General features: G+C 42.6%; 1 protein-coding gene across 1 annotated transcript in view; it reads left to right on the top strand.

Annotated features, from left to right (window-relative positions):
- Positions 1-14,806: 14,806 nt before the first annotated feature.
- Positions 14,807-16,787, top strand: part of MCCC1 (methylcrotonyl-CoA carboxylase subunit 1) — a 77,591-nt gene continuing 75,610 nt past the window's right edge. The window contains exon 1 of the mRNA XM_054479968.2: positions 14,807-15,084. The gene's annotated coding sequence lies outside the window, so the exon portion shown is untranslated. The remainder of the gene's footprint in view (positions 15,085-16,787) is intronic.

Raw genomic sequence — 16,787 nt, 5'->3', positions numbered from 1 at the left:
TTATCAGACGAATTCTTGGGGACTGCGGATATAGCTTGCCACAGTATCTTATCAGTTAATTGCATTCTTGGATGTGCTGGGAGTCAGCTTGCACAAGTTAAGTCCTTGAGGAAGGGGCTGCCAGTGAAAGAGCCAAGATGGAGTTTGTCTGGTTCTCTTAGCTAAGGGAGAAACAAGGCCAGTTGAATAAGGAAAAAACAAGGTTGGGCATTACACCCATGGGTTGAGGGCTCACTCCCCAACACTGCTCCCCACCTGCTCTGCACTTGTGATGCCAATTGCAAGCCCTGAGTTATTTTGCCTGTACTTTTGACCCAGCAGCTAAAAATCAGGGTTTCCACAACTCCCTCCTCAGGTTCTATTAATTTCCTAGAGTGGCTTCCAGAACTCAGGGAAACACTTTTACCAGTTTATTATAAAGGACGTTTTTTTTGAGACAGAGTCTTCTTCCGTCACCCAGGTTGGACCACAGTGGTGTGATCACAGCTCATTGCAGCCTTGACCTCCTGGACTTAAGGGAACCTCCCACCTCAGCTTCCTTTTTTTATTTTTTATTTATTTATTTTTATTATTATACTTTAAGTTCTAGGGTACACGTGCACAACGTGCAGGTTTGTTACATATGCATACATGTGCCATGGTGGTGTGCTGCACTCATTAAGTCGTCATTTACATTAGATATATCTCCTAATGCTATCCCTCCCCCCTCCCCCTACCCCACGACAGGCCCCAGTGTGTGATGTTCCCCTTCCTGTGTCCAACTGTTCTCATTGTTCAATTCCCACCTATGAGTGTGAACATGCGGTGTTTGGTTTTCTGTCCCTGTGATAGTTTACTGTTCTACCTCAGCTTTCTAAGTAGCTGGAACCACAGGCTCCCACCACTAAGCCCAGTTAATTTTTTTTTTTGAGATGGAGTCTCGCTCTGTCACCAGGCTGGAGTGCAGTGGCACCATCTCGGCTCACTGCAATCTCTGCCTCCCGGGTTCAAGCGATTGTCCTGCCTCAGCCTCCCGAGTAGCTGGGGTTACAGGTGCCCACTACCATGCCCAGCTAATTTTTGTATTTTTAGTAGAGACGGAGTTTCACCATCTTGGTCAGGATGGTCTTGATCTCTTGACCTCGTGATCCACCCGCCTTGGCCTCCCAAAGTGGTGAGATTACAGGCGTGAGCCACCGTGCCCGGCCAATTTTTTTTTTTTTTAACATGAGGTCTCACTACATTGCCAGGCTGGTCTCCAACTTCTGGTCTCAAGCAATCCTCCTGCCTAAGCTCCCAAAGGGCTGAGATTACAGGTGTGAGCCAATGCGCCCAGCCTTCAAAGGATATTTTAAAGGATACAAATAGACTGATGAAGAGATACATAGGGCAAAGTCTGGAACAGTCCTGAATGCAGGAGCTTCTGTCCCCTTGGAGTTGGGGCGCACCACCCTCCAGGCACATGGATGCATAAGCCCCTATATGTTTGGCTATCTGCAAGCTCCCAAAACTTGCCCTCTTGTATTTTTACAAAAGCTTTCTTGTGTAGACATGATTAATCAACATTGGCCATTGATGATCAACTTAACTTTCAGCCCCCTCCCTCCCTGGAGGTTGCGGGGTGGGCCTGTGATTTATAATAACGTTTTGTGACTCTAAATGTCTCAAAATGGAATCACTTGTGACAGGTGACTCAGCCTACCGTGAAACTGCTGACCCCTAAGCATATGTATGGTGTTCTGAGGTAAAGATGCCTGCTGTGGCCAGGCACCCCCGAGACCTGACAAGAAAGTGGAGCTAAACGACAGCTGAGTTAACAGCTAGGGACACTCCTGCGGAGGACCATAAAAACTGCAAAGAAACTGACCATGGCTAAGATGCCTGCAGAAGCTCTGACAATGATGAGAACGCTGAAGCCTCTTTTCCATGAGGCAATGGACCCCACCCTGGTGGCATTCTGAGAAAAACCAGCCCCGCGGGTTGTTAGTCAGCTTGCTGGTCTCCTGAGCTACTTGCTGTGGTTCCTCCCACTCTCTCTTATTACTGCCTGTGTGTGTGTTGAGTATATTTGCATGATTGTTGGTGTGTGAAACTCTTGCAATAAACTGTGAATTCGTAAGCACTTAAGTGGCCATTGAATCACTGTGAAACCTCTTGGGTCCCTCCGTTGGGGTTGGCACAATTAGGCTAATTCAAACCTGAAGCAAGAGAGACCGAAAGTCCTAACCTTGTATTCCTGCCTCGGTTCTTCCAGTGATCAGCCCCCATCCTGGAGCTACCTAGCGGTAGCCAGCCATCAGTCAGCTCATTAGCTGTCACTGTGGAGATCCTAAGGATTTCAGGAGTTGTATGCCAGGAAACAGGGACAAAGGGCAATATATATTTCACAGTATGGCAGGACCTATGGCCATTTATTGCGTGACTGTATACCAGGAAAAGGAAAGAACCACGTGTTTCAAGCACTATTGGATACAGGGTCTGAGTTGACACTGATTCCCAGAGACTCAAACTGTCATCATGACACTCCTGATAAATTCCGGGCTCATAGTAACCAAGTAGAAAACAGAGTCCTCAGGCCAAGTGCTGGGGCTCATGCCTGTAATACCAGCACTTTGGGAGGCCGAGGCGGGCAGATCATGAGGTCAGGAGTTTGAGACCAGCCTGACCAACATGGTGAAACCCCATCTCTACTAAAAATACAAAAATTAGCCGGGCATGGTGGTATGTGCCTGTAATCCCAGCTACTCAGGAGGCTGAGGCGGGAGAATCGCTTGAACCTGGGAGGCGGAGGTTGCAGTGAGCTGAGATCACACCACTGCACTCCAGCCTGGGTGACAGAGTGAGATTCCGTCTCAAAAAATATATATATATATATGGTAGCTGGGCTATGAGTTCTAGTTTGCTGTTCTCTTACCTAGAAATTCAACAACTAGGTATATATGCATAATAAATGGGTACATATGTCCACAGAAGGAGGTGAAAAATACTCATAGCAGTATTTTTTCAAAATCATCCAAACCTGGAAGCAATCCACAGGTATATCATCAGGAGAACAAATTGTGGTATTTTCTTTTCTTTTCTTTTTTTTTAGACGAAGTCTCACTCTGTTGCCCAGGCTGGGGTGAAGTGCTGTGATCTGGCTCACTGCAACCTCTGCCTCCCAGCTTCAAATGAGTCTCCTGCCTCAACTTCCCAAGTAGCTGGGATTACAAGTGCCTGCCACCATGGACGGGTAAGTTTTGTTTTTTTAGTGGAGACTAGGTTTCACCATGTTGGACCAGGTCGGTCTCGAATTCCTGACCTCAAGTGATCCACCCACCTTGCCTCCCAAAGTGCTGGGATCACAGGCGTGAGCCACCGCGCCAGGCCGTTCATTACAATTTAAAATGTGCATTGAAACCTCACTTACAGCTCTTTGCTGTAAATCAGATAGGTGAATCAGAGTAGATTTTCCCATATTTTATCCAGAAGGAACATGGCCCTGTTGTGTCTACCATCGTGGTATTTATAAAACATGAATAAAATTCAGGCGTTATGTTAAGTTAAAGAAGTCCACCACAAAAGAGTTCATTCTGTATCAGTTATCTTTTGCTGTATAACAAATCACCCCAAAACTTAGTGGCTTAAAATAACAGCTATTTATTCAGCTCATGATTCTGTACGTCAGCAATATGGTCTGGGTTTGCTAGGGCTATGCATTAGTGTTCTCCAGAGACAAAACCAATAGGATATATATAGATATATGAGAAGGGATTTATTAAAATTGGCTCATGTGATTATAGAGACTGACAAGTCCCACGGCAGGCTGTCTGCAAGCTGGAGAGGACCCCAGGATGCTTCATGGCATGGGTCAGTCCAAGGCCAAAGGCCTGAGAGCCCAGGGTAGGAGTGCATGTAAGTCCTTGAGTCCAAAGACAGGAAAGCCTGGAGTTCTCATGTCCCAGGGAAGAAGAAGTATGTATACCAGCTCCAGGAGAAAGAGAGACCAACTAGTTTTTCCTCCATTTTTGTTCTCTCTGGGTTCCCAGTGGATTGGATGGTTGAGGGTGGATCTTCCTCAGTCCACTGAGACGCACATGCCAGTCTCCCCTGGAAACACCCTCATAGACACACCCCAAAATAATGTGTGATGGTTAATACTGAGTGTCAGCTTGATTGGATTGAAGGATACAAAGTATTGATCCTGGGTGTGTCTGTGAGGGTGTTGCCTAAGGAGATTAACATTTGAGTCCGTGGGCTGGGAAAGGCAGACCCACCCTTAATATGGGTGGGCACCATCTAATCAGCTGCCCACACAGCTAGCATGTAAGCAGGCAGAAAAATGTCAAAAGAGAGACCGGCTTAGTCTCCCAGCCTACATCTTTCTCCCGTGCTGGATGCTTCCTGCCCTCGAACATCGGACTCCAGGTTCTTCGGTTTTGGAACTCAGACTGGCTCTCCTTGCTCCTCAGCCTGCAGACAGCCTTTTGTGGGACCTTGTGATCGTGTGAGTTAATACTTAATAAACTTCCCTATATATATATATATTCCACTAATATATATATATTCCACTAGTTCTGTCTCTCTAGAGAACCTGACTAATGCATAATGCTTTACCAGTTATCTTGGTGTTTTTTAATCCAGTTAGGCTGACACCTAACGTTAACCAGCAAAGGCTGTTCTTCTGATCTTGGCCAGGTGCCCTCATGCATCTGCAGTCGCCTGCTGGGTCAGCTGGTGCTGGCTGGTACAACCACCAATTAATGGGAAATGCAAAGGACAGATGACCATATTCAAAGAGACCAAGAGGAGACAGTAGCAAAATCTGAACTTTAGGGAACTAGAGGACAATTTAAATTCTGTAAAAATAGTAGTCAAGGGAATTAAAAGAGAGATAGAAGGGCCGGGTGCGGTGGCTCACGCCTGTAATCCCAGCACTTTGGTGGGGGGATCACAAGGTCAGGAGTTCGAGACCAGCCTGGCCAACATAGTGAAACCCCGTCTCTACTAAAAATACAAAAATTAGCCGGGTGTGGTGGCGCACACCCGTAGTCCCAGTTACTTGGGAGGCTAAGGCAGGAGAATCACTTGAACCTGGGAGATGGAGGGTGCAGTAAGCCAAGATGGTGCCACTGCACTCCAGCTTGGGCAACAGAGCGAGACTCTGTCTCAAAAAAGAAAAAGAGATAGAAGAATCTGTAGATTGGGAGAGTCACAAGAAATTCACCAACCAACTATAAAGGTTGGACCTTTTTTGGAAGGTGGTTCAAAAAAACTGCAAATAATAAATTTTATAAAGTTAAAAAGAAAGAAAAAAATAGTCCAGTTGGGGTGGCTCATGCCGATAATTCCAATACTTTGGGAGGCTGATGGGGGAGGATCACTTGAGCCCAGGAGTTAAAGGTTATAGTGAACCATAATCATGCTACTGCATTTCAGCCTGAGCTACAGAGTGAGACTCTGTCTCAATAAAAAAAAAAAGAAAAAGAAAGAATATTCATAAGGCAATTAGGGAAATGCAAAAACTAAGTATATTTGATAATATTAAGCAATTATTTTTAATACTTTTAGATGTGATTATGATATTTTGATTTTTTTTTGTTTTTTTTTTTGTTGTTAGAGACAGGGTCTCACTCTGTCACTGAGGCTGGAGTGCAGTTGTGTGATCATGGTTCTCTGCAGCCTTGACATCTTGAGCTCAAGTGATCCTCTCACCTCAGCCTCCTGAGTAACTGGGATTACAGGTGAGCACCACACCTGGCTAATTTTTTAAATTTTTTTTTGTAGAGACAGGGTCTCACTATGCTGTCCAGGCTGGTCTTGAACTCATAGCCTCAAGTGATCCTCCTGTCTTGGCCTCCCAAAGTGCTAGGATTACAGGTGTGAGCCACCATATCTGGCCTTGATTATTTTTTAAAGAGTTATTACTTTTGAATATATACATGCTGAAATATTTATGGATGAAATTAAATGATGGTTGAAATTTGCCTCAAAAATCTGATTGGAAATGGTGATAGGTGGGATATAGATGAAAAAGGTTAATTGTGCATTGATAATTATTACAATTGTATAATGTGTACAGGGATTTATTATATAATTCTACCTACTCTTGTAATGGTAAAGCTTTTCCATAATAAAAGGTTTTTTAGACCAGGGGAGAAAAACTCATATGCATGAGAGAAAATGTCTTTTCTTTGCTTGATGTTGTGTCTGCTGTGATGGCAGGAGCCACTGCAGCCATCTTTTGACAGTTGCTGAAAATGGCAGAGCAGGATATAAAGCACATGGCCACATCCTTGGTGATAACATTGAGCTATTGAGTTAACCAGTCCTGGAAACACCCCACCTTCTATCCTTGTTATGTGAAATAAATTTCCCTCATTTTTTTGGTTGGATGTTCTGTGGCTTACAGGCAAAAACATCTTAACTGACACGGGGAAAAACAAGAAATTTGTAGGATTAACGGAGTCACAGAGCTTAATTTAAAATGATGAGATTGATGATGAGGAAAATGCCTGGGCCTTTTTTAGGCATTAGAAAGCTGAGCTGGCATACATTTGTTTTCAGAACCACTGAGCCTTGCTCTATTTTACAGAATGGATTTTCAGAAGACCAGAGAGACTCAGAGCACTTCCATTTATTGAGGAATGTGTTTTTTTTAATTGAGGAAAGCCAAAACAATGTTTCAAAAATGGTGATATATTTTACATGTTGACATGTAACAAAATAACATTTTAACACAAAAATTACAATGCAAAGTTGTGGCTATTCATAGGATAATTATAAGATAAAAATAAAATATCAATTCATGGCACAGTGTAGGGAGTGTGGTCCCGCACTGAGGCACAGGTTCAAATTTCTGTCCGTCTGATCACTGTGTTGCTGGGACTATATGAATGACTTCATTTGGAGAAGGTTTAAATTTAAAACCCTTTTTGAACGCAAAGTCTGGGTTGACAGCCCTCCTGGACCTCCTGGTCTTTCCTGCAATAGGCCTAAGAATAACTCACATGCATGTATCACTTTATAGTCTTCAAAGCTCATTTGAAGGCCAGGCGCGGTGGCTCACACCTGTAATCCCAGCACTTTGGGAGGCCAAGACGGACAGATCACCTGAGGTCAGGAGTTCGAAACCAGCCTGGCCAACATTGCAAAACCCCGTCTCTACTAAAAATACAAAAATTAGCCAGGCGTGGTGGTAGGCGCCTATAATCCCAGCTACTTGGGAGGCTGAGGCAGGAGAATCACCTGAGCCTGGGAGGCAGAGGTTGCCATGAACCGAGATCGCGTCACTGCATTCCAGCCTGAGCGACAGAGCGAGACTCCATCTCAAAACAAAAAAAAAAGGTCATTTGACATAACTTATTTAATCTTCACAATGACCCTGTGAGGTAACAGAAATACGAGGTGCTTCATATTGCACTGGGGTTCCCAGCTGAGGGAGTTGATGGAAGCCGAAATCCAGACTTGTACTCGACTTACCATGATGTGTATCCTGTCCTGAGTTTGCCTGTTCCAGGAGAATAAGGAACTTTTATATAATTTTCCCAAAGAGACACAAGCAAACAGCAGTCTTGATGATATAATACATATGTAAACATCTTTATCACCATTAAAAAGCATGTCAAATTGTACTGGTACAAAAACAGATGCATAGAACAATGGAGCAGAATAGAGAATCCAGAAATAAAGCTGCACACCTACAATCATCTGATCTTCAACAGAGCTGATAATAATAAGCAATGGGGAAAGGACTCCCTATTCAATAAATGGTGCTGTGATAACCGGCTAGCCATATGCAGAAGATTGAAACTAGATCCCTACCTTTCTCCATATACAAAAATTAACCCAAGACGGATTAAAGACTTAAATATAAGATCTAAAACTATAAAAGTCCTAGAAGAATACCTAGAAAATACCATTCTGAACATCAGCCTTGGCAAAAAATTTGTGACTAGGCTGGGTGCGGTGGCTCACGCCTGTAATCCCATCACTTTAGGAGGCTGAGGTGGGCGGATCACGGGGTCAGGAGATCAAGACCATCCTGGCTAACACGGTGAAACCCCGTGAAACCCACTAAAAAATACAAAAAATTAGCCAGGCATGGTGGCGGGCACCTGTAGTCCCAGCTACTCAGGAGGCTGAGGCAGGAGAATGGCGTGAACCTGGGAGGCGGAGCTCGCAGTGAGCTGAGATCACGGCACTGCACTCCAGCCTGGGCAACAGAGTGACTCCGTCTCAAAAAAAAAAAAAGTGACTGAAGGGATCTAAAACTATAAAACTATAAAAGTCCTAGAAAATACCATTCTGAACATCAGCCTTGGCAAAAAATTTGTGACTAAGTCTCCAAAAGCAATGGCAACAAAACCAAAAATCAACAGGTGGGACCTAATTAAACTACAGAGCTTCTACACAGCAAAAGAAACCATCAACAGAATGCACAGATAACCTACAGAATGGGAGAAAATATTTGCAAATTAGGCATCTGACAAAGGTCTAATACCCAGAATCTATAGGGAACTTAATTAAACTAGCAAAAGACAAATAATCCTATTAAAAATGGGCAAAGGACATGAACAGACACTTCTCAAAAGAGGACATACATGCAGCCAACAAATATATGAAAAAAATTCTCAATATCACTAATCATTAGAGAAATAAAAATCAAAATCACAAAAAGATCCATCTTGCACCAATCAGAATGGCCGTTAGTAAAAAGTCAAAAACATAACAGTGAGGTTGTAGAGAAAAGGGAATGTTTATACACTGCTGGTGGAAACGTAAATTAGTTCAGCCACTGTGGAAAGCAGTTTGGAGATTCTCAAAGAACTTAAAACAGAACTACCATGTGACCCACCAATCCCATTACTGGATATATACCCAAAGGAATATAAATCATTCTACCAAAGAGGCACACACACACATATGTTCATCACAGCACTATTCACAATAGCAAAGACACGGAGTCAACCTAGATGCCCATCAACAGTGGACTGGAAAAGAAAATGTGGTACATATTTACTATGGAATACTACACAACCATAAAATAGAAAGAAATCATGTCCTTTGCAGCAACATGGATGCAGCTAGAGGCCACTATCCTAAGCGAATTAACACAGGAACAGAAAACCAAATACCACAAGTTCTCACAAGTGGGAGCTAAACGTTGAATACACATCTATACAAACATTAGAACAATAGGCACTGGGTACCCCTAGAGGAGAGATGATGGGAGGGAGGCAATAGTTGAAGAACTATCAGGTACTATGCTCACCAGGGTGACGGGATCATTTGTACGCTAAACCTCAGCAGCATGCAATATACCCATATGAATAACCTACACGTGGCCAGGCGTGGTGGCTCACGCCTGTAATCCCAGCACTTTCGGAGGTCGAGGTGGGCGGATCGCCTGATGTCAAAAGTTCAAGACCAACCTGGATAACATGGTGAAACCCCGTCTCTACTAAAAATACAAAAATTAGCTGGGCGTGGTGGCCGGCACCTGTAATCCCAGCTACTCGGGAGGCTGAGACAGAAGAATCACTTGAATCCAGGAGTCGGAGGTTGTAGTGAGCCGAGATCGCGCCACTGCACTCCAGCCTGGGCAACAAAGAGCGAAACTCCATCTCAAAAACAAAAACAAAACAAACAAAAAAACCCACAAACCTGCACGTGTACCCCCGAACCTAAAAGAAAAATTTTTTAAAAACCCAGCATATCAAAGTCCTTCAATACATATGATGCTGAATGAGTCATTCCTTTGGGCTTTAGTTTTATCCCAGATATTGAACACCTGTTGAACACCCAAGAGGCTACTTGGGCTGTTCTACACTTCTGTTGGAGCAAGCGCGAGGATGATGGATCAATATAACTGCCCTTGCCCCAGAAATTGGAAATAATCATGCCTGCTCTAAAACAGGATCAGTGGGTGGAGTTATAGAGAGAACAGCATACTAGCTTCTAACTCTGTACCTCCACTTCCACTTCCTCCCCCCAGTATTTTCTTCAATCAGATTTAAACATTACTTCTTGTTAAAGTCATGTCTGTTTCTTGTAGAACTTTACAAAGTACAGAAAATTATTAAGAAGTAATGTTGAGAAGGAGTGGCAGAGAATGAAACATAATTCTACCTCTCGAAGACAAAACCATATGGAATGTCAAAAAAAGTATTTACAGTGAGAAAACCTGGCAGACACCAATTTAATCAAGTGATAAAGTTAACATCAGCAGACACCAATTTAATCAAGTGATAAAGTTAACATCATGGAAAAAACTCACATTTTGTAGCTCCAGATACGATGCACTGAAATGGGTATGACATCATTTCTGTGGTATTCCTGCCAAAAGGGAGGAATCTAATTACCTAAATCTAATAACCTAAATCTAATCATGAGGAAATACTAGATGAACAGGTTAAAGAAAAATAAAATTGGAGGCCACAGTTTGGATATTTCCATAGGCCAACAACCCACAGCCATGTGTAGTCAAAACCTAAACTATCCTGATTTCCCTGAAAATGCTAGCTCTAACCATAACACACTTTTTCTTCCTTGTCAGTGTAATAACATTAAGCCGATACAAACAAGCTTATGCAGCTTTATTTGCACAACAGAGATCAATGTACTTCCTCATTTAGGAAGCTGCACAGAGGTCTCTAGTTTGGGAACTGTTATTTTGTATGCTCAATAATCTTTTTAAAAATTTAAATTTGATCTGATTTTATTTTTGATAAACCCAAATTCAAGGATATTGTACAAAACAACTGGCCTATATTCACAAAAAATGTCAGCATCATCAGCGTCTTTTTAAAAATGGAGGAATCAGGCTGGGTGCAGTGGCTGACACCTGTAATCCCAGCACTTTAGGAGACTGAGGCGGGCGGATCACTTGAGGTCAGGAGTTTGAGACCAGCCTGGCCAACATGGTGAAACCTCCATTTCTACAAAAAAGAAAGAAAGAAAAAAAACTAGCCAAGCGTGGTGGCGTGCGCCTGTAATCCCAGCTACTTGGGAGGCTGAGGCATGAGAATCACTTGAATACAGGAGGCAGAGGTTGCAGTAAGCCGAGATTATGCCACTGCAGTCCAGCCTGGGTGACAGAGTGAGACTTCATTTCAACAACAACAACAACAAATAATAATAATAATAATAATAATAAAAACAAAACAGAGGAATCAATACAAATTAAGTGACCTAAGAGTCAATGCAATGTGTACTACAGTGTTTTCTTTTCTTTTTCTTTTTTTTTTTTTTGAGATGGAGTTTTGCTCTTGTTGCCCAGGCTGGAGTGCAATGGCACGATCTCGGCTCACTGCAACCTCCACCTCCTGGGTCCAAGCGATTCTCCTGCCCCAGCCTCCCCAGTAGCTGGGACTACAGGTACGTGCCACCACGCCCAGCTAATTTTTTTTTTTATTCTTAGTAGAGATGGGGTTTCACCATGTTGGCCAGGCTGGTCTCAAACTCCTGACCTCAAATGATCCGTCTGCCTCAGCCTCCCAAAGTGCTGGGATTACAGGCGTGAGCCACTGTGCCTGGCCGCTACAGTGTTTTCTTTTGGAACAATTGTTGTAAGTAGAAGTAGGTCTGTAGAATAAATAATAGTATGTATCAGCGTTAACTTCACAATCTTCAAAAATATTCTGCGGGCAAGTGATAAAATCCCCTTGTTTTAGGAAATATGCAGTGACATAGTTAGAGGTAAAAAAAAAAAAGGGCATCATGTCTGCAGCTTGCTTTCAAATGGTTCCAAAAAAATGTGAGTGTATGCATGTGTGAGCGTGTGTGTGTACACATATATATCTATATCTGTATGAGGAGAGGGAGAGAGAGTGGGGGAGAGAGAGAGAGAAAGATAAAACAAATTCGATAAAATAGAAACATTTGGGCTGGGTGTGGTGACTCATGCCTGTAATCCCAGCACTTTGAGAGGCTAAGGTGGGTGGATCACCCGAGGTCAGGAGTTTGAGATCAGCCTGGCCAACATGGTGAAACTCCGTCTCTACTAAAAATACAAAAATTAGCCTGGTATGGTGGAGCGCCTGCAATCCCAGCTACTCAGGAGGCTGAGGCAGTAGAATCGCTTGAACCTGGGAGGCTGAGGTTGCAGTGAGCCGAGATTGCACCACTGCACTCCAGCCTGGGCGACAGAGCGAGACTGTTTCAAAAAAAAAAAAAAAAAGAAAGAAAGAAAAGAACAAAGAAACATTTGGGAAATCTAGGTGAAGGGTACTATTCTTGCAGCTTTTCTGTAAGTTTGAAGTTATAGCAAAACAAAATATTTTAAAATTATGTATAGTATCAGCCTAAATAAGGAACAGAGAGAGGTTCTATAAAAGAAAAAGATATTTATTTTGGAATAAGCCATTGCAACGGGAGTAAGCTTTTTAAAGGAAAACATGAGGAGTATTATGTAATTGTTTTGAAATAATTATCCTTGGCTACAAAGATGAATAACATGGGTGATGCCAGTCTAGGGTTCCATAGGCAGTTGCTGGACACATGTTCTTGCAGCATGTGTAAGAACATTTTTTATGTAAGGTTGTGATGGCCTTTGTGCAAGGTTGTAGTTTTGGTAGTCTTTTTTTTTTTTTTTACGGACTCTCTGTTGCTCAGGCTGGAGTGTAACGGCGCGATCTTAGCTCACTGCAACCTCCCCCTCCCAGGTTCAAGTGATTCTCCTGCTTCAACCTCCCGAGTAGCCGGGATTATAGGCACCAGCCACCATGCCCGGCTAATTTTTGTATTTTTTAGTAGAGAGAGGGTTTCACCATGTTGGCCAGGCTGGTCTTGAACTCCTGACCTCGTGATCCACCTGCCTCAGGCTCCCAAAGTGCTGGGATTACAGGCGTGAGCCACCGCACCAGGCCAATTTTGGCAGTCTTTTGTGACACTTTTTGTTATCAGGAATACAAGCCTGAAAACACTCTCTTCATAGCCTTCCCAGCTCTATTTGTAAGAGTTTTTTTTTTTTCTTCTTTTTTACCATTAGTGACTCTATTTTGATTATGACAACTTTCACAATAGCTAATACAGGCCTAAGGTACGAAATGCAAAAGATGCAAAAGGGTGTACAATAAATATTCACCTCCATCATCTCTGTTCTCAAGCCAACAACTTTTCTTGCCTAGAGGATATTTCTACATATATAAGCATATGGGAATTTTCTTTCTCCTATTTTTACATAAATGATGAAATAATAATCACAGTTTTTTATTTTGCTTTTTTCACTCATCAGTGTGTTTTATGAGTACACATTGCTCTGTCTCGTTCTTTTTTAATGACTGCATAGTAATTCATTGTTTTTCTGCATGTACTTTTTTTTATTTTGAGACAGAGTTTCGCTCTTGTTGCCCAGGCTGGGGTGCAATGGCGTGACCTCAGCTCACTGCAACCTTTACCTCCCAGGTTCAAGCAATTATCCTGCCTCAGCCTCCCAAGTAGCTGGGATTACAGGCATATGCCACCATGCCCAGCTAATTCTGTATTTTTACTAGAGATGGGGTTTCTCCATGTTGGTCAGGATAGTCTCGAACTCCCAACATCAGGTGATTCGCCTGCCTTGGGCTCCCAAAGTGCTGGGATTACAGGCGTGAGCCACCACACCCGGCCTGCATGTACATTAGTTTCTTTAATCAGTTTGCTATTTCCAACAATGCTATAATAAATTTCCTTAATCATATATCATTTCAAACATCTTTGGGTATATCTGTAGGTGAATTCCAAGGAATACTTTTGCTAGGTCAAAGAGTTTGTGGATTTGCAATTTTGATAAATATTGTAAAAGTACTATGCAGAATGGTTGTGCCAATTTTTACTTGCAACAGTAAAGTGTGATAATATTCCCACACCCCTCACTAATTACAGTGTGCTAAACTTTGTTATCTGCTAATATGATAGGTGAAGTGTGGTGTATTATTGTATTTCTCTTATTTGGTGTGAGATTAAGTATGTTTTATATTTGCTTACTTTTTCTATTCTGTGAATTCCTCATATTCTTTCACCATTTTCTCTTTCATTACAGATATTTTTTCTTATCGGTTTATAGTTCTTTACATATTAAGGAAAGTAGCCCTTCATCTGTGATAAGAGTTGCAAAATTATTCTGTTTGCTGTTTGACTTTCTCTATGTGTATGTTTACCTGTGCAGATTTTAAAACTTTTTCATGTAGTTGAAGCTATCCTTCCTTTTTTTTTTTCCATTATAGCTTCTGAGTATTGTGTTATACTTAGAGAAGCTTTCTCTGGCTGGGCACAGTGGCTCATGCCTGTAATCCCAGCACTTTGGGAGGCCAAGGCGGGTAGATCAGTTTAAGTCAGCAGTTCGAGCCTCCCTGACGAGCGCCGCCCCCTGCTCCACGGCGCCCAGTCCCATCCACCACCCAAGGGCTGAGGAGTGCGGGCGCACGACGCAGGAATGGCAGGCAGCTCCACCTGCAGCCCCGGTGCAGGATCCACTGGGTGAAGCCAGCTGGGCTCCTGAGTCTGGTGGGGACGTGGAGAACCTTTATGTCTAGCTCAGGGATTGTAAATACACCAATCGGCACTCTGTATCTGGCTCAAGGTTTGTAAACACACCAATCAGCACCCTGTGTCTAGCTCAGGGTTTGTGAATGCACCAGTCGACACTCTGTACCTAGCTGCTCTGGTGGGGACTTGGAGAACCTTTGTGTGGACACTCTGCATCTAGCTAATCTAGCGGGGACGTGGAGAACCTTTGTGTCTAGCTCAGGGATTGTAAATGCACCAATCAGTGCCCTGTCAAAACAGACCACTGGGCTCTACCAATCAGCAGGATGTGGGTGGGGCCGGATAAGAAAATAAAAGCAGGCTGCCCAGAGCAAGCGGTGGCAACCCGCTCGGGTCTCCTTCCACACTGTGGAAGGGTTGTTCTTTCGCTCTTTGCAATAAATCCTGCGGCTGCTCACTCTTTGGGTCCACACTGCTTTTATGAGCTGTAACACTGCAAAGGTCTGCAGCTTCACTCCTGCCTGAGCCAACTAGACCACGAACCCACCAGAAGGAAGAAACTCCGAATACATCGGAACATCAGAAGGAACAAACTCCAGACGCGCCACCTTAAGAGCTGTAACAGTCACTGCGAGGGTCTGCGGCTTCATTCTTGAAGTCAGTGAGACCGAGAATCCACCAATTCCGGACACAAAACCTCGACTCTACTGAAAATACAAAAAATGAGCTAAGTGTGGTAGCGGATGCCTGTAATCCTAGCAGTTTGGGAGGCTGAGACAGGAGAATCATTTGAACTTGGGGGGTGGAGGGTGCAGTGAGCTGAGATCATGCCATTGCACTCCAGCCTGGGCAACAGAGCGAGACTTCCTCTCAAAAAAAAAAAAGAGCTTTCTCTGCTCTAAGACCTCCCATAACGTCTTCTAGCACTTTTATGCTTTCATCTTTTATATTTAATCTTTTATCTACTTGGAATATTTTGGTATTAGGTGTAAGAAGCGAGTAGGGATCCAGCTTTTTTTTCCAGAGGGCTAATCACTGGTCCCAATCACTTCTTGAATTACTGAGTTTTAAAATCTAGAATGAATGTCGGATTTTGTCAATGACCTATTAAGCATCTGTGAATATCATAAGATTTTTTTCTCTTTTAAACTATTAATAAGATTCATTTTATTAATTGATTTCTTAATAGTGAATCATCCTTACACTTCTGGAATAAACCTTGCTTATTTACAGTGTGTTATTCTTTTCACATGCTACAGGATACTTCAGTTAATTTTTTTGCTTTTTTTTTAGAGACATTCTCTCACTCTGTTACCCAGGCTGGAGTATAGTGGCATGATAAGAGCTCATTGCAGCTTCAAACTCCTGGGCTCAAGTGATCCTGCCTCAGTCTGCCGAGTAGCTGGGACTACAGGTGTGCATCATCGTGCCCAGTTTTTTAAAAAAAATTCTGTACAGATGGGGATCTCACTGTTGCCCAGGCTTGTCTCAAACTCCTAGGCTTAAGCAGTCCTCCCACCTCGGCCTCCCAAAGTGATGGGGTTACAAGACATGAGCCACAGCACCCAGCGCAGTTAATATTTTATTTAGAATTTTTCCACTGATAATTATATGTGAAATTGGTCTGCCGTGTGTGTGTGTGCGTGATATCTTTGTTGATTTTGGTATCAAAGTTATGTTTACTTTTTTAAAAGAGTTTGGAAGACTTCCATCTTTTTTGTGCTCTGGGACAGAATTAATAGCATTTGAGTCAACTACTCATTTGTGTGGAATTTTCTTGCAAGACATGGAGGGCTTTTGTAACTTTTAGGGGTGAAGGTGAAGGTGAAAGCGGGCCGTGGTGGCAGCAAGGATAGTTCTTTGATAAACTTCTCTATTTTTTCTATGGTAATGGTTTGCTTAAATTTTGTCTCTTCCAGGATCTATTTTGATAAATTGTATTTTCTTGCAACATCATCCATTTCATCCAGAGTTTTAAGTTCACTTGAAGTTAAGCAAAATTAGCATCTTACAAATCTATAATTTGTTTCCTGTGTCTGTGATTTTCCCCCGCTTGTTTTTTAAATCATGTCAAATATGCATTTTTCTCTATTTCTGATTAGATAACTATTTTATTTTTTGTGAACCTGTGGGTTTATTAGTCCTTTGACATTGGTTTCCTGAATTCATTTATTTCTTCCTTTATCTTCCCTAATTTCTCCCTCCTGCTTTCCTCATGAAGCATCTACATGTAGTGTTTACAGTTTCTTTATTCTCTAGATGTTCCTCAGTTTGCTCTTTGACTTCCTCTTTTTCCCAATAGTCAGTTAGAATACCTGTTTTAAGCTTAGGTGGTTTAAAGATTTTCACTTTAGCTTATT

This window comes from Pongo pygmaeus, chromosome 2 (assembly GCF_028885625.2).
Source record: "Pongo pygmaeus isolate AG05252 chromosome 2, NHGRI_mPonPyg2-v2.0_pri, whole genome shotgun sequence".
Classification (NCBI taxonomy): Eukaryota; Metazoa; Chordata; class Mammalia; order Primates; family Hominidae; genus Pongo; species Pongo pygmaeus.
This window is presented reverse-complemented; position numbering and strand designations above follow the sequence as displayed.